The 25580-nt window shown below is 35.2% G+C and overlaps 1 protein-coding gene across 5 annotated transcripts in view; it reads left to right on the plus strand.

Annotated features, from left to right (window-relative positions):
- Positions 1-25580, plus strand: part of MAP4K3 (mitogen-activated protein kinase kinase kinase kinase 3) — a 198672-nt gene that overhangs the window by 42922 nt on the left and 130170 nt on the right. Inside the window, exon 2 of one of the 5 annotated variants that reach the window (XM_081264490.1) lies at positions 15762-15834. The exons of the other annotated variants lie outside the window; for them this stretch is intronic. The gene's annotated coding sequence lies outside the window, so the exon portion shown is untranslated. The remainder of the gene's footprint in view (positions 1-15761; positions 15835-25580) is intronic. 5 annotated transcript variants of the gene reach the window in all.

Below are 25580 nucleotides of genomic sequence, written 5' to 3' on the forward strand. Positions count from 1 at the left end.
ATGGAGCCTGGAAAGTGAAAGAGGAAAGGGCTAGAGTCCCAGTATATCCACCAAGGGCCTGTTCCTAGAGACTGGGCTTCCTCCCAATAGGGCCACCTCTTAAAGTTTCTACTACCTCCCAGTAGCCCATAGACTAGGGACCAAACCTTAGTACTTGGGCCTTTGCGGGACATTTATCCAAACCATAGCACTAGTATAAGAATATTTCAGTTTTTTTTTCCTGCATGTTGGCGGCTATTATACTGTTATGAAAATTCACATTCAATTCTTTCTTAGGTTCTTGGGTAGGTATTTAAGAATGAAGTTACAGCATTGTTTTCTAGGTGTATGTTTAGTTTTTTTTTTTTTAAGGAATTTCCTAAGTATTTGCAACATTTTGCATATTTCTTAGCAGCATATAAGAGTTTCAGCTTTCCCATAATCTCTCCTGAACTTTGAATTGTCAGAGTATTCCATATACTCTGTGTCGTGGAAAAGAATATGTACATATTATGCTATTGTTGAACTGAATTGCTGAATAAATGTCAGGTCACATCAATGGTGTTGTACAAGTCTTGTTCATCTTTACAGGTTTTCTTTCAATTTGTATCTGGTAGAGAAAGAAGGTTGTAGCCTCTGGATGTAATTGCACTTGCCTGTTTGTTCTTATATTTCTACTGGATTTTACTTCATGTATTTCAAGCTTTTTTTCAATGAATAAATGTTTACGATGTTATGTCTTTAAATTAATTGACCTTTTTTATCATTGTGAAATGACTACCTTCATTCCTGGTTATATTCTTTGTTCTAAAATCATCAGCTTTGCCAATATTAATATAGCTGCTTCAGTATTCCTCTGACTAGTGTTAGCACTAGTGTCTTTTCCTCTGACTAGTGTTAGCACAAGTGTCTTTTCCTCTGACTAGTGTTAGCATTAGTGTCTTTTTCCTTCCTTTTTATTTTTTAGCCTATTTGTGTCTTTATTGTGTACTTTTTGTAGGGAGCATATAGTTGAGGCTTGCTGCTGCTTTTTTCTCCTTTTAGTCTGTTTTCCATTTAAATGGGCATGTTTAGATTATTTACACTAAAAGTTATAGGTAGTTGGGTCTTACTACTTTTTTCTATTTATCTATTCTTTGTTTTCTTCTTTTTTCTATCTTCTTTTGAATTTAGCATTTTTTTATAATTCTATTTTTATCTCATTTATTGATTTTAATAGCTATACCTCTTATATTTTTAGTGATTGCTTTTGGACTTAACAGTATGTCTTTAACTGATCACTATCATCCTTCAAGTGATTTTATACCATTTCACATGTAGCATATGGAACTAACAACTGTTCTGTTACTCTCTTCTGTCCTTAGCGCTCTTATCATCACACATTATACTTGTAGATAGTATAAGCTCCATAATACTCTCTTGTTGTCTTCAATTTAGTCAGTTATCTTGATGAGATTTGAAAAATAAGATATATTTAGCATTTTTGATGTTCTTTAGTGCTTTGTGATAATACATAGTATTGCCAGGGATCATTTTTCCTTTTTTTGAAGGATTTCCTTCAGTATTTCTTGTAGTGCAGATCTATGGTGATTATTTTTTTTATTCTTTTTAGTTTTATATATAATAATACATAAAATATATATATTGATTATTTTAGTTACATATATATATATATATAAGACATTAGGATTTATTTTGACACAATCACAAAAGCATGAAATATAATCTGCTCTAATTCAGTTCTCAGGACTTCCACCCTCCCCTGTTTCCCTCCACCTACTGATCTTTCTGCAGTTTATTTATAGTTGTTGTTGTTGTTGTTGTTTTTTAATTATTGTCTTGTGGATATACCTGATGTTGGGATCCACTATTGTGTATTCATATAGTACACAGAAGTTTGGTGAAATTCATTCCACTGTTCTTCCCTTTTTCCATCCCATCTCCCTCTCCATCAGTTCCTTTCTCTACTAATCTTTCCACTGTTTTGATGAAAATCCCTCTCCATTTTTAATTATTAATTTTTTCAGTATTTGTTAGTCTGATAGTATTTTGCCTTCATTTATGAAAAATTGTTTTGTGAGTTGGTATTTCAAGCTTGACTATTTTTTTAATTATTTTAAAATGTTGCTTCACTGTACTCTGATTTATATTGTTTCCAATCATAAGTCATTCATTCTTTGTCCTCTGTCCTGCCTTTTCCCTCCTTTCGCTTTTAATATTTTTCTATCACTATTTCAAGCAATTTGATTATGATGTCCCTCTCATTGAGGCTGGTTGCATGATTTCTTGCTTAGAACTCTGGGTTTATAGTTTTCATCAAATTTGGGAAAATATTTTGGCAATTAATCAGAAAACTTTTTTCTTTTTCCCTATTGATTAGGCCTCTCGAAGTTATCCTGCAACTAATCATTCATTTTATCCTAGTGTTTTCCCCCTATTTCATTTGTTTAGTTTTTTTAGTTAATGAATCTTTTTAATTTTATCTATTCTTTGATCTATTTTGTTAATAGACATTTCTGTCCATTTTTTGGGCTATATTTTTCTACTTTTTTTACAAGTTCATTAATTTTTTTTATTGGATTCCAGACATTGTGAATTTTACCTTATGTTGGATATTTTTGTATTCTTATCAGAATTCTTTTTTTTAAATTTTTATATGAGAGAGAGAGAGAGTGTGTGTTTTTAATATTTATTTTTTAGTTTTCGGCGGACACAACATCTTTGTTTGTATGTGGTGCTGAGGATCGAACCCGGGCCGCATATATGCCAGGCGAACGCGCTACTGCTTGAGCCACATCCCCAGCCCCTTATCAGAATTCTTGAGCTTTGTTCTGTGATGCAGTAAAGTTATTTGGGAAACAGATCCTTTTGAGATTGTTTTGAAGCTTATTTAGGTTAGTACAGTGTTGCCTGTAGGTTAGGGCTAATTTTTCCCAATACAAAGGCAATATTTTTCTGAGGCTCCTCCTCTTAAATTGTGGTTTTCCACTCTGGTAGTGGGAACATGAACTGTTCCTAGCCCCAGGGAGCTCTTGGCATTGTTCTCTCTCACCTGCTTGGTGCTTCTGTACCTCACAAGCCTGTGGGAATCAGTGTGGAGCTGAAACCAGATGGAGAGGGACTCTGCAGATCTTGGGAGCTCACTGCCCTACATCTCCTCTCCTCTGGCAATTCTCTGTCCTTGCTCTCCAGCTGCCTTAGTTTTCCATAGTCCTAGGTTCATCTTCTCAACTCCAGGAGGCCATCAGGCTCCACCTGGCTCTTCCTGCTTGGCCTTGAACCTGGAAATCATCTCTAGGTTATAAGTTGGGACAATTCTAGAGATCGGTAGGATTTTTCTCTTTTCAGGGATCATTGTAGTGTACTACCTGATGTTTAATGTCTGTGGACCGCTGTTTAATATCTTGTTCTTTATTTTAGTTTCTTCCCGTGAAAGGGTAAAGCTTGTCCTTGCTACTCTATTTGTCCAGGTGCCATACTTTTGGCAGCTAAAAACCTACTGTATTACTCATTAAAGAGGAAATTAAATAAAAGTAGAGTCAAGACTGGGGACTGTCGCGGTACTCCAGAGGTGAGATGATGGTGGCCTGAACTTGAGGGAGGTGGAAACAGAAATAAAAAGATGGGGCAGACATTTGGAATTCCATGAAGAAGAGGTGAGGATGGGCAGTGAAAGTCTAAAGAATTGAGGGTGATCTGGCTTGGGTACTTGGAAGGTGGTGGGGATGGCATGGCATTACACCTGAGGAACAGCAGAGGGATTTTTTGGTGGGGTGAATAACACGGGGTCCAGTGACGTTATCCAGTTGGTTATATAGGTATTGAGCTTGTAAGGTAAATCTAGGTAAATTGTGACTGCTTATGTTGCCACAGGATTGGGTTCCTATTTTAAAACTCACCAGCTTGTTTTCTTTTTGTGAGCGTACCTTTGAATATTTCCACAAATATACAATGCCTTTTGAAAAATCAGATTAAACCCTCCCCTGTATAAATATTAGTCACCCAGCTTGATCCTAGATATGAGAACAGAGGTCGTACTGAGAACAGTCTCTTGTAATAAATTCTAAAATGTATGCTTGTAACAGGAGCTCTTAACTTTTTGGCACAGTTTTTACATAAGTACTCAGATTTCTTTGAGTAATGTGACTGTGCCTTAGAGTTAGACTCTGTAGAAGTCCTTGCCAGGCTAGTTTGGCCTTGCTGTGAGGGGCTGGGGCTGTCTTTTGCAGGACATAGCCCCAAATACCTTTCATTTAACTCATTAAGTTCCTAAGCTACTTAAACAGGAGCTGCTCTCATTTAGGTTAGTGTGCTCATGTAGACTTTTCTCTCCTCTCCTTGGCCTAAACAAAACTCCGAGGCAACCCAAGGATAGAAGCAAGATTGTTCCCCTGTTTTTTGTCATTGTTAGTGAGAATTCATTGTGGCAAGTACTGGAAACAGCCTTTCCTTTTATACTTTCATCCTTTGATTGGATTTAAGGCTTCTGCTTACCACCTCGAGCCCTCTAGTGTTCAGGTAGTACTAGCCTGACCTTCATTGGAATATTATTAATACCTTTATCTGTATTGTCAAAAGTATTTAGTGCCTGTCACAAGTGGTGTTCTTCCTAATTCTTACTGACACATAAGACAGTTATACCTTGAACACGCTTTTTATTATATGGTTCAAACTAAATTTTTAAAAAGCAACACTTTTTCTAGTTTTAATAGATTACTTGGAACTTCAGTATAAACATATAGACAAATATAATTCACTAATGATGTTCATATTTCATACAGTTATTATTCTTGTATTTTTAATATTTTAATTATCACAGAAAAGGCTTACATCATGGTCCAGTAAATTTTTTGTTGACAAATATTAAACAAGCCACCAGTTTCTTTTTATCCTTGTTTTTCAAATTTAATCATTAATTTACATTTTTAAAATAAAGGATCTATAGCAGTGTTCAAAAATTAAAGTGCTGCTGGGCACAGTGGCACACACCTATAATCCCAGAGATTGGGTAGGCTGAGGCAGGAGGATTTAAAGTTCAAAGCCAGCCAATATGATACTAGTTCTCCATTAGAAATTTATATTATTTCTTGAATGGATACAGAGGCATCCATCATTTTGGTGGTGGTTGTTTATGTTAAATTGTATAAGAATTCCAGAAAGTTGTTTGATTTCATAAATGTATATCTGAACTGGTATTATATGTACTCTTAACACTAACTCTTATGGTGGTAGGTTTTAATTGCTATTGTAGTGGAATCAGTATTTTTATTTTTGTTTCAGATATGAAGAATTAGGAAATAAAATGTTATTTTTATGTATTTCAAGGGCACAAAATCTTGATTAAAAATCATATATTTTGTGTGTAATGTCAGATCACAATTGTGTCCTCAGAAAATCTTTCCCTGACTTCCCTATAATCTGAAGAAGGTCCTCTTATAGCAACATACCAATTTCCAGTTCTGTATTTGTTTTTCTTCCACATTAGACTATCTTCCTCCAAGAACTCATTATATGAGAACATCTTGCACAGTGCCTGGCGCTAAATATTTGTTGAGTGAGGTAATCGATGAATTTTTAAGCTTCTTCTGATGTTTTCTCCAAAAATGAAATGTAGGCACAAGTAAAATTCAAAATTAAATCTTAAATTTTATGTAAGGCAGTAGAAAGTATATATGGTATCTACATAATGAATAAATTCAAATAATCTTTTGGTTGTGGGTAATTTGGTGATTTAAAGCATAGGGAGTTTTGTTTGTTTTGTTTTAGAATCAAGACAGCCTGAGTTCAAAATTTTTTTTAACATCTCTGAATGCGTTATCTCTCAGACAGAATAATAGTGTTTCTACCTCCTGGGGCCACTGTGGAATAGATGAGACACACATAAAGTTTCTGGCACAATGCCTGGCACACCGTGCGTGTTCAATAAGAGGTGCTTCTTCAGTGGTTGTTCCTGATGTGGGGTTATCACCATCATCATTGTATTCTGGAGGGTTTACATGTTGAATCAAGGGCAAAATATGTTCAGATAGAAATTACAAAGTTTTGTAAAATAGCTCATTGCGTTAGTGTTTTTTTGTTTTTGTTTTTTTAAGAGAGATAATTTTTTAATATTTATTTTTTAGTTTTCGGCAGACATTTTAATATATTATTGGTCATGAATTAATATTTTATTAAAGATACAAAAAGTCCATTGTTTAGGGAATATAAGTTTGTTCTTGATAATTGGCAAATATGATATTTTTGAAGGCTGTAGGGTATTTTGTAATCATTAAATATTATGTTTTTAAGCCCCTACACATAAAGGAGATTGTTGATTTTCATCTGCTTCCCACTAGGAATTCTTGCTTGAATGGAAATGGGAAAAAGAAAAAAAAAATCACTGAAAGAGACTGGTTGTCAGCATTGCAGAATTCTCAATGGGGCAGACCCTAATCTGAAATGAGTGTTCTGGTAAAGTCCCATAAGCATTCTGTCACTCTCATATGAGTAGTTGTTTGCCTTAATATATTAAATCTTTAAATATGCTTACTTTGAAATGCCAAAAATACTAACTGAAAAATACACGTAAAATACATGTGGTTTAACAGAGTTGCATGTCCTCATATAAATCTTACTCTTTTTCAATTAGAAGTCTTAGACATTCTCTTACATGTTTTCATGGAAAACAATAAAACTGAAGTCATTGTGCTTTCATTTGGTTCTGTGCCTGATATGACACTGTACAGCTTTCAAGAGATTCAGAATCTGCCAGTACTTTGAATAATTTAACTTAAATTGTAGATAAACTAACTACCTCATCAGTTTCTCCTGTTCAGTTGAGCATAAATTGCAACAGTTGCACATAAATTGCAACAGTTGTGCATAAATTGCAAATGCTTTTAGAAGTCACTAGCACAAATTTCATACAATTTTGCTTTTTTTTTCCTCCCTCTAATAATGCATGCTTTTAAGAATTTAAACAACCAATTGGGTGCAGTGGCAAGTCTGTAATCCCAGTGGCTTGGGAGTCTGAAGCAGGAGAATTGAAAATTCAAAGCCAGCCTCAGCAACTTAGTGAGACTCTGTCTCAAAAATAAAAAGGGCTGAGGATGTGGCTCAGTGGTTAAGTGTCTCTGGGTGCAATCCCTAGTACCAAAAAAACAAAACAAACAAACAAACAAAAAATCCACAACCAAAAAATTGGGAGTCTCTTCCTTCTTCCTCTCTTTTCCCTACTACCTATATATAACCACAGGTTACTGGTATGTATCCTTTTATGTGAGTTTGCATATTGTATGTGTGTACATATATATATATATTTATATATAGTTATTTTCATATATATATAGTTATTTTCATGCTATATATACTACATACCTCACATATATATGTGTGTGTATATATATATATATATATATATATATATACATATATATAGTTATTTTTAATGCTGTATCATTGTGCAACTTGTGCTTTTACTTTAATAGCATGTTACAGAAATGTTATTTTATTAGTACACATGACTGTACTTCATATGGTATTTCCTTGTATGAATTTATCGTAATTTTATTTGGATGTTTTCCTAAATGCCTTTTATTATAAACATTATTGCAGCAAATACAGAAGCATATTTTTGCACATTTTTTAGAATGAATAGATTGTTAGAAGTGAAGCTGTTGGGTTAAAGATTTTGTTTTTTAAAGTGTTGATACTTAAAATTGCTATTTTAATAATTGTTGGTCTAGTTTATATCCCCATCATGAATATATGAAGATAGCCTCTTTTTATATTTTCCTGTTCATTCATGTTCTTCATTCATTTGTTTGTCAGATCAATACACCAAAAAATGTATTTTAATGTTTTAACTTATTTGTAGTTCTTATATAAACTGTTACTTAGTGTCATCTTTTACTTGCATTTTTTGGTACTAGGCATTGAACCCAGGGGCACTCTACTACTGAGATATGCCCCAGTGCTGTCCCTCCCCACACACACTTTAAATTCTTTTGAGACAGTTCTTGGTAAGTTGCTGAGGCTGGCCTTGAACTTGTGATTCACCTGCCTCAGCCTCCTGAGGCTTTAGGATTTACAGGCATGTGCTATCATACCTGACTGTCCATTTTCTAGTTATTTATTTTGGCACAGGGAATCCATAATTATGTTGCTGTTTTTCTCTTGAAATCTTTCACTCCATGATTATGAAAATGCAACAGGTTTTCTTATAATATTTTATTAATATTGTCTTTTACATTTAAGTCTTATAACACCTGAATTTTTTTGTGTAGCATCAGATAGGAGTCTCTAACCCTTCTTTCTCCATATTGACTGTTCTGAAAGTGTCTTCACAGTGATGTCAGTTGCTGTTTTTACATATTCTAAATTTGAATGCCATTGATCTATTTTGTTTATTCGTCCAATAGATACACATTTTTCTAATGATTGTGTCTTTCAGTTTTTTAGAAGCATTTCTTGGTTAATCACACACATTTTCACTTCCAGATGTTTTAAAAATGCTCTTGGCATGTTTCTAGAGAATATTTGCAATTTGTGTGACAGATATCATACCTTTAACTGTGTTTGGCAGTTTCTGAACATAACACCTTTGAAGGCCCAGGTACTCCAAGCCTTCTCAGACTGTTTACTGTGGCTGTCACTGCCTCTGACCTTTGCGGTCTGCCACTCTGTTCTCTTTTGACTGCTTGCCCTCCCAGGCCCCCTACCACCAGCATACTCACTTTATTTGCTTGTGGCCTCTGCTTTTCAGCTTTTGTGAATGGCAGTTAATGCGTCAGGTCATGATTTTAGGTTTCCTATTATTCAGTCCCTTCATTGTTGTTGGCTGCTTATGGTTTACTTCACAAATACCAAACCAACCTCATCTTTTAAATCATGCATTTGGAGCTAGTATTTCATTTCATTTGCTCAGATTTACAGAAAGTCTGTTTTCCTAACAAGTAAGGTATTACTGAATAGTTATTATAATACTGTATTTCTGTTGTGCACACTTGAGGTAAAGTACTTTGTCACCGTTGCCCCTAACCCTCCTGCTAAGTCTACTTAAATGTTATATTAGGATGTACTATATCAACATGATCAGCATGTTCTTAATTAACTGGTGCTATTACACTGGTTGCTTCTCTTGGATAACTATAAGTTTTTCTTTCTTTCTTTTCCAATTGTGACTAAAATTTTTAAAGCTTTCAGTTTATATAAAATGGAGTGGAAACATGTTTGGAAAACCATAAAAAATTAGCTATATATAAAAACTGTCAGATGACAGTTTGATTTATTGAAAATAAATATTTGATTTATAGCAAATAAATATTTCCATAGTTTTATTGATTATAAAATAAGGATATTTCCATAACTGATTGTTTCCTGGTAAATGTGTGACCAGCAGCATTAAATTTTTATTAAAATGAAAGAAATCTCTAATATTTAGGTGCCTTTTCTCCATCCCTCTCATCTTCTTTTCTCCTAGTTTGAATTTTATTCAACTTTCCTATTTCAGGGTGGGGTAGCTTCTTCCAGAGGAGCATATACCCTTTTATATTTTGATTTTTTTTTTAAACCAAGAAAATACCCTCTGTGTGCTTCTTTTCTCTTGCTTCTCCTTTTTATCTTCCCCTTTCCTCTTTCTTTCCATTATTGACTATACATCACCACTTATCAGTTAAGGATAAAATAAATTTATTTGCTTTCTGACGTTACTTTATTGACACCCTAAACCTCTACTCCAATTTTTCCCTCCCAGCACTGGGGATTGAACCTAGAGACACTTAACCACTAAGCTGTGTCCCAAGACTTTTTTTTTTTTTCCTTAAATTTCCCAGGTTGGCTTTGAACTTGGCAGTCTTCCTGCCTTGGCCTCCTGAGTTGCTGAGATTGATTACAGGTGCAACACTGTACCCAGCTCTGGCTTCCACTTTTGATTTTGAGAACAAAAATAAGTAAGTGCACTATACAACATTATATATTCATCAGTTTATATTTCTAAAACATAATTTTAATTTTTCTTTTATGAAATTATTATTTGTTTTACATAAACCTTCATCTTATGAGACAATGATGAAGCTTCTGCTTTTTTCCTCCAAGGTGCTACAGACGGAACCAAGGGCTTTATGCATGTGAGGCCAGTTCTTTACTACTGAGCCACATCCTCAGCCCCTTAGATGCTTTTTTTTTTTTTTTTTAAATACAATTATTGCTTTTACTTAAAACACATAGTATAGTACATTTTAAGCAAATTAATATAGATTTCTTAATATTTTTTCAGTTTGTGTCCTATTTTGAGTCACACTTACTGAGTTACCATGGTAGAAAACAAAAGGTAAAAAAGTTCCACCCTTCACTCTTGGCTTTGGATATACACTGAAATTGTTTAAACTTTTAAATAAAAGTGTTTTTCTGATTATGAAAATATTTACTTACCTTTATTTGGGAAACATAACATTAAAATGATAATAGACATTACCTATCTTGCTGCATATTTAAAATGGGATTTTGTGCATTTATGTATGATTAATAATAAAATATAGTTGATAATTTATTGATCACTTAGTATCTGCCTGAACTATTCTGAGCTTTTTATAAGTACTGACTGATTCAGCCTTCATAACAGCCTTCTGGGGTAATTTACCTCATTATCTCCAGTTTGTATAAGGGAACTAGCATGTGAATAAGGAATTTGCCCACTGTCATACATCTAATACATGTATTATGTGTTCATAATAAATGATGGAGCAGGATTTAAACAGTATACACTCACTACCACATATTGCCTTTGTATGTGTTGATGTTCACATGTATATCATCTTGCCTGCTTACCTGTTTATTTCAGGGGAGGAAGTGCTTCTAAAGAATAAGTAAAGAATGACTAAGTAAAGCAGAGGGAAATCTTAATCTTTTAATTTACATATAGTTTTTTCTTAATATCTCGGGGATTCAACATGGATACTCAAATCTGCAGATTCTCAAATGTCTTACAAAAATAGCCTCATAATTGCATAAACTTATGCAATACCCTTTAGATCATCTCTAAATTACTTATAATTACTAAGTCACTTATAATGTCTATAAGTTGTAAAATTTGGTTGTTATACTGTACTGTTAAGGGAATACTAACAAGAAATAGTCTGGACAAATTAACAAGGGCCACATTGTATTTGCTAATTAAATTGCTGTGTTTCTGCTGTACTTTAAGAATCCAGAACAGTCCTCAAAGGAAGGACCATAATGGAATGGACCATTTGTCTCTAGCAGTGCTGGACTTAGGTCTCTGAGGCCACCTGGTACTAAGACTGCTTATTCTCAGATAACTTATGAAATAACCCGGACAGATGTACAGGAGGGGGAAAAAAGAGCAAATTTTGGGAAAAGAAATAGAATCAGCTCAGAGAATATGATAGGGAGAACATATTTATGAGGCCAAAGACAAGATGAGAGAGGCATAGCAGCAGTTAGAGACCCAAGTCTTTGACAGTAACTTGAACTGATCTCACTGGAGATAGCAGACTATTTTTAGATATCATATTTTGATGCAAGAACTTGTGGCCCTTGTTAATTTCTGCTCTGGAGGACAACAACCTAGAATAATAGAATTTTAACCATTTCTCTCTATCCCCATTCAGTTTCTTGGTTCCGGCTGTCTTCATCTAAGGCCTACTCTAGATCAGTGTGTCCTTGGAATTTGTACTGCCTTTCCCTGCCCCTCAGGTTGTCATCCCCTGAGATTACATATTGAAGTAAATGGCCAGCAGTAACAAGCAAATGAGATGCTGTTAAAAGGTGTTGGAAACAGGAGAAATATGAAAAAAGAATGGTATTATTCATATTGGTCTTTTGTAATGGGTAAATTTTTAGTGAAAAAAGAAGTTAATAGTAGAAAAAATTTATATAATAACAGAAAAAACTGTTTCAAAATATCTTTCATAGTAGTGCTTCGTCAGTGATACTGAAAGACATGATGAAGCTGAGTTAATCTGTCTTATAAATATATTTAACTTACTGTGGAATTTTATATCATGGAAAAACATATGTATGTCCTTCTCATTTCATTGATTTTAATAAAAGATATATATCCAGCCCTGAAGTGTAGGCACATGTTCCAGTAATTTTTTCTCTTATCCCCAATGTAAATGTGATTTTAAGTTAAAAAAATGAAATTTGCTGCTATATAACTTTATTTTGAAATAACTTATTGCAAAAAATGGGATTCTGAAATTTATAGGTGCTAAGGCATCCCTCTTCTCCCTCCCCAACAACCCAGATTTTATTTGCAGGCAATATGTTCCTAGATCCGAGTGGATGTCTGAAACCTTGGGTCATAGAAAACCATATATATACTGTTTTTCCTTAATGTACATACCTATGATAAGGTTTAATTTATATGTTGGGTACAGTAAGAGACTAACAACTATAACCATAATAGAATAGTTATAACAATCTGCTATAAAAAAGTTAAAATTTATAAATTCATTATTTCTAGAATTTTCCATTTAACATTTTCTCACCAAAGTTGACTACAGATAACTGAAACCACAGAAAGTGAATCTATGGATAAGTGGGGAAGTATGGGTATTCCTTTGTTAAGGTTGAAATTACCTTAAATAGAAGGCTTCTAATGGGAAAAAGATCTTATTGGGTAGATATCTTGTTTTAGTACTATTATACTTAATCTGAACATCTGGTTGTCCACATAAATAAGTATTCAGTTTATTTTTATATATTAGCCTCCAGTTTTCACACTTTTAGTTTTTATTCACTGTATTAATAGGTGAAGCCCTCAGTGATTTAATTAAAATTCATTTCTAACATGCTCACTTATTGTTTCTCTAACTTTGAACAAATTAGGAGGTGAGGGTGGATTTAAGCATCAGGCTGACAGTAAGAATTAACCACTCACAACCTGATAAGAGACAGGGAGAAAACTCAAATCTTTCAAATTAAATAAGCAGAACAGCCTGTACTTATTTAGAGAAGTGATTCTTAACCTGTGAGTTAGGAACATCTCTGAGGAATCCAATGGAAGCTTGTAGTCTTTCTTCTCACATGTGTAAACATGGTTCTTGGGCTCGCTGCAGCCCAGTCTTGGGCCCCAGGTTAAAAACCCCGTGGTACAGACAAATAGCATTACATCCTCAGTAGCCTTTAAGTTCATCACGTCAAGACAATTAATAGGTAATTGATGTAGTTGGCAATATTGATTTAGCTGGGAATGTTAAATTTTATACCATATACTTAATAAATACACAGTATTTTTAAAATTAAAATATTGTTTCCATTTAACATTTTATCCTGTTGCCTGGAAAATGCAAGTCTTCATTCTCCAGGGATACTGGTGGGGAGGTGTTAGCCTGCATTTATATTAAACAAAAGCTACATGGTAGCATTTTAATCAGTGATGTCCTGAAGCCCCCTCCACCCACCTTTTTTTTTTTTTTTTTAACTAATGACATAATGAGCCTGTATGCCCATGTTTGCATTCAGATATGCCAGTTTAGCTGGAAGGTTGTAATCTGCTCTGGTGGTGTGTTTACATCACTGAAGCACTGCAACTCAAGACTTGGTCTGCTCTCATTTTCTCAAGCTGGTTTTTAAACATTTGCCAGCATACAAAAAAGAATTTTCTTATTTGGGAACAGTTAATGATATGTGCACATGAATTCTTCTTTTTTTAGGGGATTGAATTCAGGGGCACTTGACCACTGAGCCACATCTCTAGCCCTATTTGTATTTTATTTCGAGACAGGGTCTCACTGAGTTGCTTAGTGCCTCACCATTGCTGAGGCTTTGAACTCGTGACCCTGAGCCACTGGGATTATAGGCATGTGCACACCCTGCTGATATATGCACATGAATTCTTAATCCCTACGGTTAGATTTCTTCTCGGCCCTGGGCATGACTTCCTCCATAGCCTTCCCTTGTAATCATAATCTCTTAAATCCCATTCCTGTGTCATTTTACTAACCTTCATTAGACTGTAGTCTTTTTCAAAGTGTGATTTGTAGTCTCTGTTGGTTGAATCAGAGTCATTTAGGTGGTATTGAAATAATAGGCCAGGGGGTCACCTCAAATCTGCTGATGTAGAATCTGTATGTATGGAGCTCCAGATCAACACATCTTTAAATCTGCAATTTAAAGCAGTTCTACAAATAGTTCTTTTTGTGTTGTTTAATTTCTATATTCAGTTTAATATCATTTTTTATAGGTATATACAGTATTTCTCATTGTTGGCACCTGTATTAGTCCATTTTTCATTACTATAATGAAATACCTGAGGCAGACTAATTCATAAAGAAGAAAGATTTATTTAGCTCACAGTTTGGGAAGCTGAAAGACCAAGATTGGGTAGTTCCATTGGTTCAGCACCTAGCGAAGGTTTAACAGCATAATGGCAAGCCAAACATCACATAGCTAGAATGGAATACAGAGAATCTGGGCTCCCATAATCCCTTCTGAGGGCAGGTCCCTAATGACTTCAGGACCTCCTATCATGTCCCCTTCTTAAAAATTTCATATCTCCTTCCAATACTACCACTCTGGGACTAAGCATCCAATACATGGACTTTTGGGAGACACTGTGAAACATACCCAAGCCATAGCAGTGCTGTTGGCATTTGGATCAGGCCTGTCATTGGGTGGCACTCTAAAAGTGGAAAAGGACATCTGTAATCCCATCCCCTCTAATTGGTACAACCAGAAAAGCTTTTGATATTTCCAAACACACCCCCTTTCCTCTATGTGGAGGTGATGTCCTCCTCAATTAAGAATCTCTAGCATATACTACTTTTATTATTCTAGAGTTATTCTTTATATCTTCTTACATAGACTTGATGGTAAGACTCAACATTATTTACAACTCTGCCCACTCCCAAATAATACAAGGTATTTGGAGTGATTTAATGCAATCCCATCTTCCTGTTTCCATGGTATTTTGTTCAACATTTGAACTCTAGCTTTTTAAAATATTGAATAAATATGACATTATTGTTGTTTGCTACAGTAATCAGTATTTGTGTATATCTACCCAAGATTGCCAATTGTTAAATTGATATTTCTTTCATTTGAGTATCAATGAAACTTGAGTCTTTTTTTTTTTAACTTCTTTAAAAGAAGACATTATTGTGCATTTGGAAGTTAACTCTGAGTTTTTGTTAGAAAAGGTCTGTTTTTCCCAATTTCTTGATGTTTTACTTGAGAATATAATTCTAGAATGACATAATTTTTCTGAGCATTGTATTTAGTCCTTCTGTTTTTTATTGCTCCTCTGAGAAATCTAATTGCTTTTTTTCCCCCCTTTTGTGGATAAACTTACTCCTTTTCTTTGGCTGCTCTTAAAGATAGCCTCTTGGCCTTCTATATTGTACAGTTTCACATAGTGTGTCTAGATGTGCTTTTCTTTTTTATTCTCCTAGGGATTTGTCTCTGGGATCTGAGGTTTTGTCTTCTGTTTTTGAAATTTTCTAGCCACTATTTCTTAAAAAATATGGGTTCTCCATTCTTTGTTTGGAAGCTTTAGTTAGTTGTATTTTAGATCTTCTTATCCTATTCTTTATGTTTTTTAATTTCTCTTTTGTATTTCTTTTTTTCTGTGAAGGATTGTATTTTTTTTTCCTATTTTCAGAAATCCTGTTTTGTTTTGCCTGTTGTCCAAGTCATTTTTGTTAGCCTCTTGTTTCTGGCCCATGTATTTGTTACCTTGTTCTGTGAACTTTTAAAGCATACTTTAAGTGTAATTTTATGTTGTATATCTTTTAATTCCACAATTTTAACTTACACACATTTAATTTGGTTTCCCATAGCTCCTCCTGCTCTATCCTGCTCTGTGTATGCGTATGGTGCTGATGATTGAACCAAAGGCCTCATGCATGCTAGGCAAGTGCTCCAAACTAACTACAGCCCAGTCCTCCTAATGTGTTTGAGAATTTTATTTTAAGTTCATATATTTGGCTAATACTATCATGTAGGAATCTCCTGGAATGTAAGGTGAAGGTATGTTTCAGAAGAATTGCTTCTGTTTCTGGTAGATGCTCAGAAAGAACTTAAATTTATTTCCTGGCTTGAGGTTCCTGGACCTCACAAAAAGTGTTAATTTTTAACCCTATACCCCACTTAGGAGAGGTTTGTAATTAAGAATTTCCAGGAGAGAGGTGGAGGCCTGATGCAAACAGATTGCTTTTTATTTATTCTCTTGTCAATGGATAGAGCCCTTTCCCCTCACCTACCAGCATTTACTGAGGGCTGTGGCCCTTCAGTGTGGAGATTTTATGCAATAGTCTCAATTACAACTTTCACCATATCTAGTAAAACTCAAAATTCCAGTCTCTAGATTTCAAGTTTTAACTAAAGTCATAGATTTAGTTTTTGCTTACTGCTCTGATTTCATTCAATGAATTCATTCAGCATATTTATTTGCTTATTCATTCATGTATACATGCAGTGCTGGGGATTGAACTCAGGGCCTCGCACATGCCAGGCAAGCACTATACCACTGAGTCACTAGTTTGTTTGTTTGTTTGTTTGTTTTGGCTCATTACTGTATTTTCTGTTTTTACCTCCTGTGAGACTTTTGAGTTTAGCAGTTTCTTTAAAAGTGTTTGTTGTATCTTGTCTAACGTATATAGTAATTTATAGTGGGAGGAGTGTGTTTCCTATCTAGTTTTAATCTATTTCCAAAACCAAAACCTTGTGTTTTTTTTTTTTGTTGTTGTTTTTTTAATGCACATTGGAGGATGCTGCTGCTGTTGCCTTCTGTGTAGGAAATTGGAATTTTGTTACCTGATCCTTTTTATTTTTCCAAAACTCAGTGCCACAATTAAATCGTATTTATTAGTTGACATTTGTGATCTGCCAGTTAACATTTAAAAGTGTTATTGATATGGACAAAGTCTAATAGAATCCCAAAATTCGAAATGAAGCTGTGAAACAGAATTTATTGGTGAGTTTTGGAACTGGCTGTACTCTTTATCACTCGCAGATTAGTTTCCATGTCTCTATGCAATCATTATCTACTAACTACATTTTTTAAAAGTTAGTCTGATAGTCTCAATCTGTTTTTCTCTTTTCTGAAATTAGGATCATGGAGTCCTAGAAATTTGGATCTTTAATTATCTAGTTTCAAGAAACAAAAACCCATTTGACAGGCCATGCAAAGATACACATGATGTGGAACTGGAAAGTTGTCAGAAGCAGCTTGGAGTTCTATTCTTTTCTCATCTCTTATTTTTCTCTGTGCATCTGTTCTCTACTCTGCTCTTTATTGATTGTCTTTTTTGTATTTCTTCCTGTTTTTGAAAACTTCACTCAAAAAAAGTCCTGGGTGTGATATGGGCACAATTTTTATAGTGTCATTTTACATGGAGTTACATTGCATGATGTTACTATATCTCAGTATTTCCAATTTAAAACTTTTTAGAGTTGAATGTAATGACACACTCCTGAGCAGCTTTGAGCAGCCTCAGCAGCTCAGAAGGCTGAGACAATAGGATCACAAGTTTGAGGCCAGCCTGGGCCACTTAGCAAGACCCAGTCTCAAAAAGGGCTGGGGATGTAGCACAGTGGTAAAGCACCCTGGGTTCAATCCCTAGTACTTCTTATAGCTGTGCTATGTAAAATACAGCTATTACTAGCTACATGTGGCTATTAAAATCAAAACTAAAATAATGTGTAGGATCTGTATGGTAATAACTATAAAACGCTGCTGAAAGATATCAGAGAAACCCTAAATAAACAGAAATCTGACAATAAACAGACAATAAACCCTAAATAAACAGAATCTGACAGTAGTATTCATGGTTTTTAAGACTCTACACAAAGATGTTAGTTCTCCCTCAAATTGAACTATATGTTAAATGTGCTTTCCATTAAAATCCCAACAGGATTTTTTTTTTTAAATATAGGTTAGTGGAATCTAAAATTCATATGGAAGGGCAAAAGACCTAGAATAGCCAAAACTGTTTTGAAAAAGAAAACGTTGGAAGAATCACAGTATGTGAGTTTTAAGACTTACTATAAAGCTATAATAATCAAGACTGTGTAGTATTGGTAAGGAATAGACACAAGATCAATGAGTCAATGTAGATCAACATAAGTTGAAAAATAAACACACACATATAAAAAGCCGATTGACTTCTGGAAAAGGTGAAAGGCCATTCAATGAAGGAAGAATTTTTATTTTATTTTATTTTATTTCAGTAATGGGAATTGAACCCAAAGGTTTTCTGCCAGTGAACTATATCTACAGCTCTTTTTATTTTATTTTATTTTTAAATTTTGAGACAGGGTCTCACTAAGTTCCTGAGGAAGAACTTGAAATCCTCCTGCCTCAGCTTCCCAAATTGCTGTGATTACAGGCTTGCACCACATGGTCTTTTCTCTTTGTGCGCAAGTTCAAGGCCACTTTTAGCAAATTAGCAAGGCCCTGGCAACTTAGTGTGACCCTGTCTCAAAATTTTAAAAAGGCTGGGGATGAGGCTTGGTGGTAAAGTGCCCCTAGTTACATCCCAGTACTCCTTCCCCAATAAAAATTTTTGCTCTGTGTATTGGTTTGAGAGGACTGCTTTAACAAAATGCCACAGACTGTGGGTGGCTTAAACAGTAGAAATTTATATTCCTATAATTCTGGAGGTTGGAAGTCCCAAGTCAAGGTGCTGGCAGGGTTGGTTGCTCTTGAGCTTGCAGATGGCTGCCTTTTTGCTGTGTCTCCACATGGCCTTTTGTCTTTGCATGTGTTTCTTTGGTGTTCTTTATTCCTCTTTTGTAAGGATATCAATCGGTGGATTAGGACCTATTCCTATGAGCTCATTAACCTTAATTACCTCATTAAACAACCTGTCTCCAAATACTGTGGCATTCTAAGGTACTGGGGGTTAGGACTTCAACATATAAATTTGGAAGAAAACAATTCAGCCATAACGTTCTATGAAATACATGTTAAGAAAACAAAACAAAACAAAAAAGCTGCAGACTGGGGGGAAATAACTGCAAATCATATATCTGATAAAGGACATTCTATTTATAGACTATATAAAGAATTCCCAAAACTCAATAAGAAAATTAATATCCCAGTTAAAGCAAGGACAAAAGACTGGGAGACACTTCACCAGGAAACAGCTGATAAGGACAGAAATACTTGTTCAATGTCATTAGCCATTAGAGAAATGCAAACTAAATCCACTGTGAGCTACCATTACATACCTACTAGAATGACTAAATTAAAAATATAGTAGTAACTATACATTCAGCATACAGAAATCAATAAATGTAATTCATCACATCACAGCGATGCAGGGCAGCTGGAATGTGTAAACATTGCTGTTGGGAATGAACAATGGTACTGCCACTCTAGAAATAGTTTGACATTTTCTTATGAATATTCCATGATATGAGCTAGTCCCACTCCTGAGTATTATGTAACCTGTACACAAATGTTTATAAGAACTGTGTTCATATTTGTTCCAGATTGAAAACAACCAGATATTCTTTAACTGGTAAATGGATAAACTGTAGTATATCCATGCAGTAGAATACTATTTAGCAACAAAAAGGAATAAACTAATGACACATGCAACAATTTAAAGCAGGAGGAGTCTCAAGAGATTACATAATGAATGATTAAGGACAAACAGATAGTGGCAAAGAACAAATCAGTGTGCCTGGACTTAGGATATAATTCTAGTGCAGTTTTTACAACAGTGGAACTTTTCTGTTTTCTGATTGTGGTGGTAACACACGTCTGTATATGTGTTAAAACTACTTAGAACTATATCCCCAAAATCCTACTTCTTGTATGTTTTTTAAGAATTAAAACCCCCAGTTTTAACTATCACATATAAATATTTTATGATTGGACAAAATTCAGCTCTTCGGTTGTACTGGCCTCATTTCATTTCATCAATAGAATAGGTACATGTGGCATAGAACAAATATGTCAGCACAGATATATAACATTTCTGTCAGTGAAGAACATTCTTTTGGACAGTGCTGTTTTAGAGCAGAATTGGCAAGAGCTGGGGATATTGTCAGTGAGGATGCTTGATCAGCATTCACCAGCATGTGTGACTCCCTGGGTTAAATCCCCAGTACCAAAAAAAAAAAAAAAAAAAGTTAATGTAGAGCAAGGTTGGCAAACCCTTTCAATAAAGGACCTGATACTTCATACTGTACTAGCCATAAAAGGTACTTAAAACAAATGAGCCAGGCACAGTGGTGCACGCCTATAATCCCAGCGACTCAGGAGGCCGAGGCAGAAGGATCGCAAATCAGAGACCTTGCAATTTAGTGAGCCCTTTCTCAAAAAGGACTGGGAAAGATTGTGTACCACGATCATGTGGGATTCATCCCTGGGATGAAAGTTTGGTTCAACATACAGAAATCAGTAAATGTAATTCATCACAACAATAGACCTAAAGATAAGAATCATATGATCATCTCAATAGATGCAGAAAAAGCATTCAACAAAATTCAGCACCTCTTTATATTCAAAACATTAGAAAAACTAGGGATAACAGGAATATATCTCAACATCATAAAGGCCATCTATGCTAAGCCCCAGGCCAATATCATTCTAAATGGAGAAAAATTGAAGGCATTCCCTCTAAAAACTGGAACAAGACAGGGATGCCTTCTTTCACCACTTCTATTTAACATAGTTCTTGAAACACTGGCTAGAGCAATTAGATGAAAGAAATTAAAGGGATACACATAGGAAAAGAAAAATTCAAATTGGCACTATTTGCTGATGATATGATTCTATACCTAGAAGACCCTAAAAGTTCCACCAGAAAACTAGTAAATTCAGCAAAGTAGCAGGATATAAAATCAACACCCATAAATTAAAGGTATTTCTATATATCAGTGACAAATCCTCAGAAAGGGAAACGAGGAAAACTACTACATTTACAGTAGCCTCAAAAAAATAAAATACTTGGGAATCAACAAACGAGGTTTTGAAAGAGCTATATAATGAAAAGTACAGAACCCTAAAGAAAGAAATCAAAGATGGAAAGATCTACCTTGCGTTTGGGTAGGCAGAATTAATATTACCAAAATGCCCATACTTCCAAAAGTACTATGCAGATTTAATGCAATTCTGATCAAAATACCAGTGACATTCCTCATAGAAATATAAAAGGCAATTATGAAATTCATCTGGAAAAATAAGAGACCCAGAATAGCTAAAGCAATCCTTAGCAGGAAGAGTGAAGCAGATGGCATCATTATACTAGACCTTAAACTATACTACAGAGCAATGGTAACAAAAACAGCATGGTATTGGCACCAAAACAGACTGGTAGACCAGTGGTACAGAGTAGAGGACACAGACACTAAACCACAAAATTACAATTATCTTATATTAGACAAAGGTGCCAAAAATATACATTGGAGAAAAGATAGCCTCTTCAACAAATGGTGCTGGGGAAACTGGAAATCCATCTGCAAAAAAAAAAAAAAAAAAATGAAATTAAACCCCTATCTCTCAACTTGCACAAAACTCAACTCAAAATGGATCAAGAACTTAGGAATAAAACCAGAGACTCTGCGTCTAATAGAAGAAAAAATAGGCCCAAATCTCCATTATGTGGGATTAGGTCCCAACTTTCTTAATAAGACTCCTTTGGTGCAAGAATTAAAATCAAGAATCAATAAATGGGACGGACTCAAACTAAAAAGTCCCTTCTCAGCAAAAGAAAGGATCTATGAGGTGAATAGAGAGCCTATAACTTAGGAGCAAGTCTTTACCCTTCACACATCAGATAGAGCAGTAATCTCTAGGGTATATAAAGAATTCAAAAAGTTAAACTCAAAACAACAACAACAAACCAAAAAACAAATAACCCATTCAACAAATGGGCCAAGGACATGAACAGACACTTCTCAGAAGATGATATACAAATATATGAAAAAATGTTCATCATAGCTAGCAACTAGAGAAATGCAAGTCAAAACTACTCTAATATTTCATCTCACTCCAGTCAAAATGGCAGCTATTATGAAGACAACAACAAGTGTTAGTGAGGATGTGGGGAAAAAGGTACCTCATACATTGCTGGTGGGACTGCAAATTGGTGCAGCCAATATAGAAAGCAGTACAGAGATGTCTTGGAAAATTGGGAATGGAACCACCATTTGACCCAGCTATCCCTCTTCTCGGTCTATACCCAAAGGACTTAAAAATAGCATACTACAGGGACACAGCCACATCAGTGTTTATAGCAGCACAATTCACAATAGCTAAACTGTGGAACCAACCTAGATGCCCTTCAATAGATGAATGGATAAAAAAAATGTGGCATATATACACAGTGGAATATTACTCAGCAATAAAAAGAGAATAAAATCATGGCATTTGCAGATAAATGGATGGAGTTAGATAAGTAATGGTAAGTGAAGTTAGCCAGTCCACAAATACCAAATGCCGAATGTTTTCTTTGATATAAGGAGGCTGATTCATAGCAGGATAGGGAGAAAAGGAGCAAGGGAGGAATAGACGAACTCTAGATAGGGCAGAGGGGTTGGAGGGGAAGGGAAGGGTCTTGGGGTAATTAATGATGGTGGAATGTGATGGTCATTATTATCCAAAGTACATGAATGAAGACACGAATTGGTGTGAATATACTTTGTATACAACCGGAGGTATGAAAAATTGTGCTCTGTGTGTAATAAGAATTGTAATGCATTCCACAGTCATATATAAATTTTTTAAATAAATAAATAAAAAGGGCTGTGAATTTAGCTCAGTGAAAAGCCCTCTTGGGTTTAATTCCCAGTACAATAAAGAAATAAATCTAACCACCAAAAACCAAACAACACCTGGTTCAGTTCCTGGTATAAAAAAAAAAAAAGAATATTAAACAAATGAGCATGGCTGTGTACCAGTAAAATTTTATTTATGAAACAAGCATGTTTGTTGATCCCTGTTGTTATGGTTTAGATGTGATGTGTCCCCCAAAAGCTCACGTGTGAAACAATGCAAGAAGGTTTGGAGGAGAAATAATTGGGTTATAGCCTTAACCTAATTAGTGGATTTAATGCCTGATGGGATTAACTTGGTGGTGACTGAAGGAAGTGGTTCACTGGGGGCATGGCTATGGACTATATATTTTGTATCTGGCCTCTGTGCCTCCTGATCACCATTTAAGCTCTCTCTCTCTGTCATACTGTTCCACCATGATGTTTGCCTCACCTGAGCCCCAAGGAATGGAGTCTACTGTCTGTGGATTAGGACCTCTGAAACCCTGAGCCCCCAAATAAACTTTTCCTCTTCTATAGTTGTTCTGGTCAGATCTTTTAGTCAAAGGGGCAAAAAAGCTGACTAAAACACCTGTTTTGGAATTAGTTGTCTTTTTCTCCTTTTATCATGTTGGCTCAGGACTTATTGGTAAATTGACCTCATAATTTAGCATTCAGATTAAATAATATTTTACTTATTTGAGAGTGAGAATGGCCACTATTATAATGCTGAGAGAGTAGACATAAATTAGGAGTGTTCTGGGCACACTGTTCGTTCACTCCCTCATTCTCCCTGTGAACTCGTTTCCTTTGGTGGATGCGTACCTAGCTCAATTAATTGTGGAAAGCAAACATAAAATTAGACCTTAAGTAGTAGTGAGGTGGTTTATCTATTTTCCTGTGACAGTGTCTGGGAGGGGCTCTAAGCTTTGGCCTTCTAGCATACTCAAAATAATCTGTCCATAAGACCCTGTGCATGCTTTTCTTTCTGTCCTCACCCCATCCTTTTCCATGTTGTAATCCATTCTGTCTCAAACCTGTGCATAAATGGTATCACCTTGGTGAAACCATCTGAAAACCCTTTTCAGACCTAGAAGTTGTTAGTAACATTTTCAGGTGGTACAGTGCTTTCATCCGGGTCCTTTGGCTTGGCAGTTTATCACAGGCACCTCAGTGGCCTTACATGCACATTCCTGGGTCCCATTTAGTAGTAGGTGGACACAATTTCTTTATTTCATTTTAATGTGGTGCTAAGGATTGAATCCAGTGCCTCACGCATGCTAGACAAGCACTCTACCACTGACCATAACCCTAGACCCCTCCTGGGTCCCATTTTAAATCTGTTTATTCAAAATTAGTGCCAGTGTTTGTTGTTTTGTATTTAAACTCCTATAGGATTTTTATATATCCTGCCAGTTGGTTCAGTATTTAGAATCTGTTAGTTTAGAGTGAAATATTTGATGTAAACATTGACTTGGAACCTCATAAATAGTTTATTTTCTCCTTATTATTTTTAAGTTGTGGGTGGAGGGGTCCAAGAGAGGATGGACACAAGGGAATAACTTGCTCAAATCCTGTTGCTTGTTAATGGTAGAGCAGGACTAAATTTTTATTTCTTAACTCTCATTTCAGAACCTTTCATGTTTCATTGGACATCTACATAATAAGCTTTGGAAATCCGAGGGTGCTCAGTACGCATTAGTCAGACTTTTTACTGATAATAATTGCCTTTAACTCACTTTATATAGTGCCAAGCACATTTATTTTGCCTTTTTTTTTTTTTTTTTTTGTACCAGGGATTGAACCCAAGAGTGCTTAACCACTGAGCAACATCCCCAACCCTTTTTATAGTTTGAGACAGGGTCTTGCTAAGTTGTTTAGGGCCTCAGTAAATTGCTAAGGCTGACTTTGAACTTGAAATTCTCTTGTCTTGGCCTCCAGAGTCACTGGGATTATAGGTGTGCACCCCCGCGCCAATCGTTTTTTTGGCTCTTAATGATGGTTTCTTAATGATGTTGCTTAGCGTCAGTCTACATTCGAGGAATACTTTTCTGATAATTGAAGATAACTCAGCAATCAGTGTGAAATCATCTCAGAAGAATCCTTTACCAAAGTAGTTATTTGAATGGCCTCCAAAGGTTCACCAAACCAAAGAAGTTCTGGAACAGATCTGAAATTCAGTAGTATTTTCAAGAACTCCTATAAACAGATCTGTTCTAGGTCAGCAAGATTTTCCTCACCAGGCCTACTTCTATTTGAGAAAGGTTATCCAGGTTCTGTGGAAGCATGTGTGTGGGATGCATAAGCAAGAATAAAGTATGAGACCAGGGCCAGGATTACCTAAGCTGAGCCTTAAAGAATATCTGACAGTTGGGCAAATGTGTGGATAGCACTAAGGAGTGACAATTTTTTAGTTTGGCCAGAGTCTAAGATACAAATTAGGGAATGACTAGAAAGATAGACAGGGACCCAATAATAGAAGGTATTATAATTAAAATGCTGTACTTCACAACTTGCAACAAATCCACATGCAAATAAATGAAATTGAAGCCCCACCTGATACCATATAAAAATTTGCTCAAGTGGATCATAGACCTAAATGTGAGGTCTGAAACTATTAGAAGAAAATACAAGAAAGAAACAGTGGCCTTAAGGTCTTAGCTAGAAGACTAAAAACCCAACTGAAAAAACATAACGAAGTTGTACTTCATCAAAACTAAAAGTTTTGTGCTTCAAAGGATACCATCAAGACAATGAAGACAGGATGGGAGGAAATACTTGCAAATCATATAACTGTTAAGGGATTTGTATACAGAATATATGAATTCTTACAAGTCAACAATATATAGACAGCAGTTAAAAGTGGGCAAAGAGTTGGATTACAAAGAAAT

This window comes from Spermophilus citellus (genome assembly GCF_964194105.1).
Source record: "Spermophilus citellus genome assembly, chromosome: 13".
In the NCBI taxonomy this organism is placed as follows: Eukaryota; Metazoa; Chordata; class Mammalia; order Rodentia; family Sciuridae; genus Spermophilus; species Spermophilus citellus.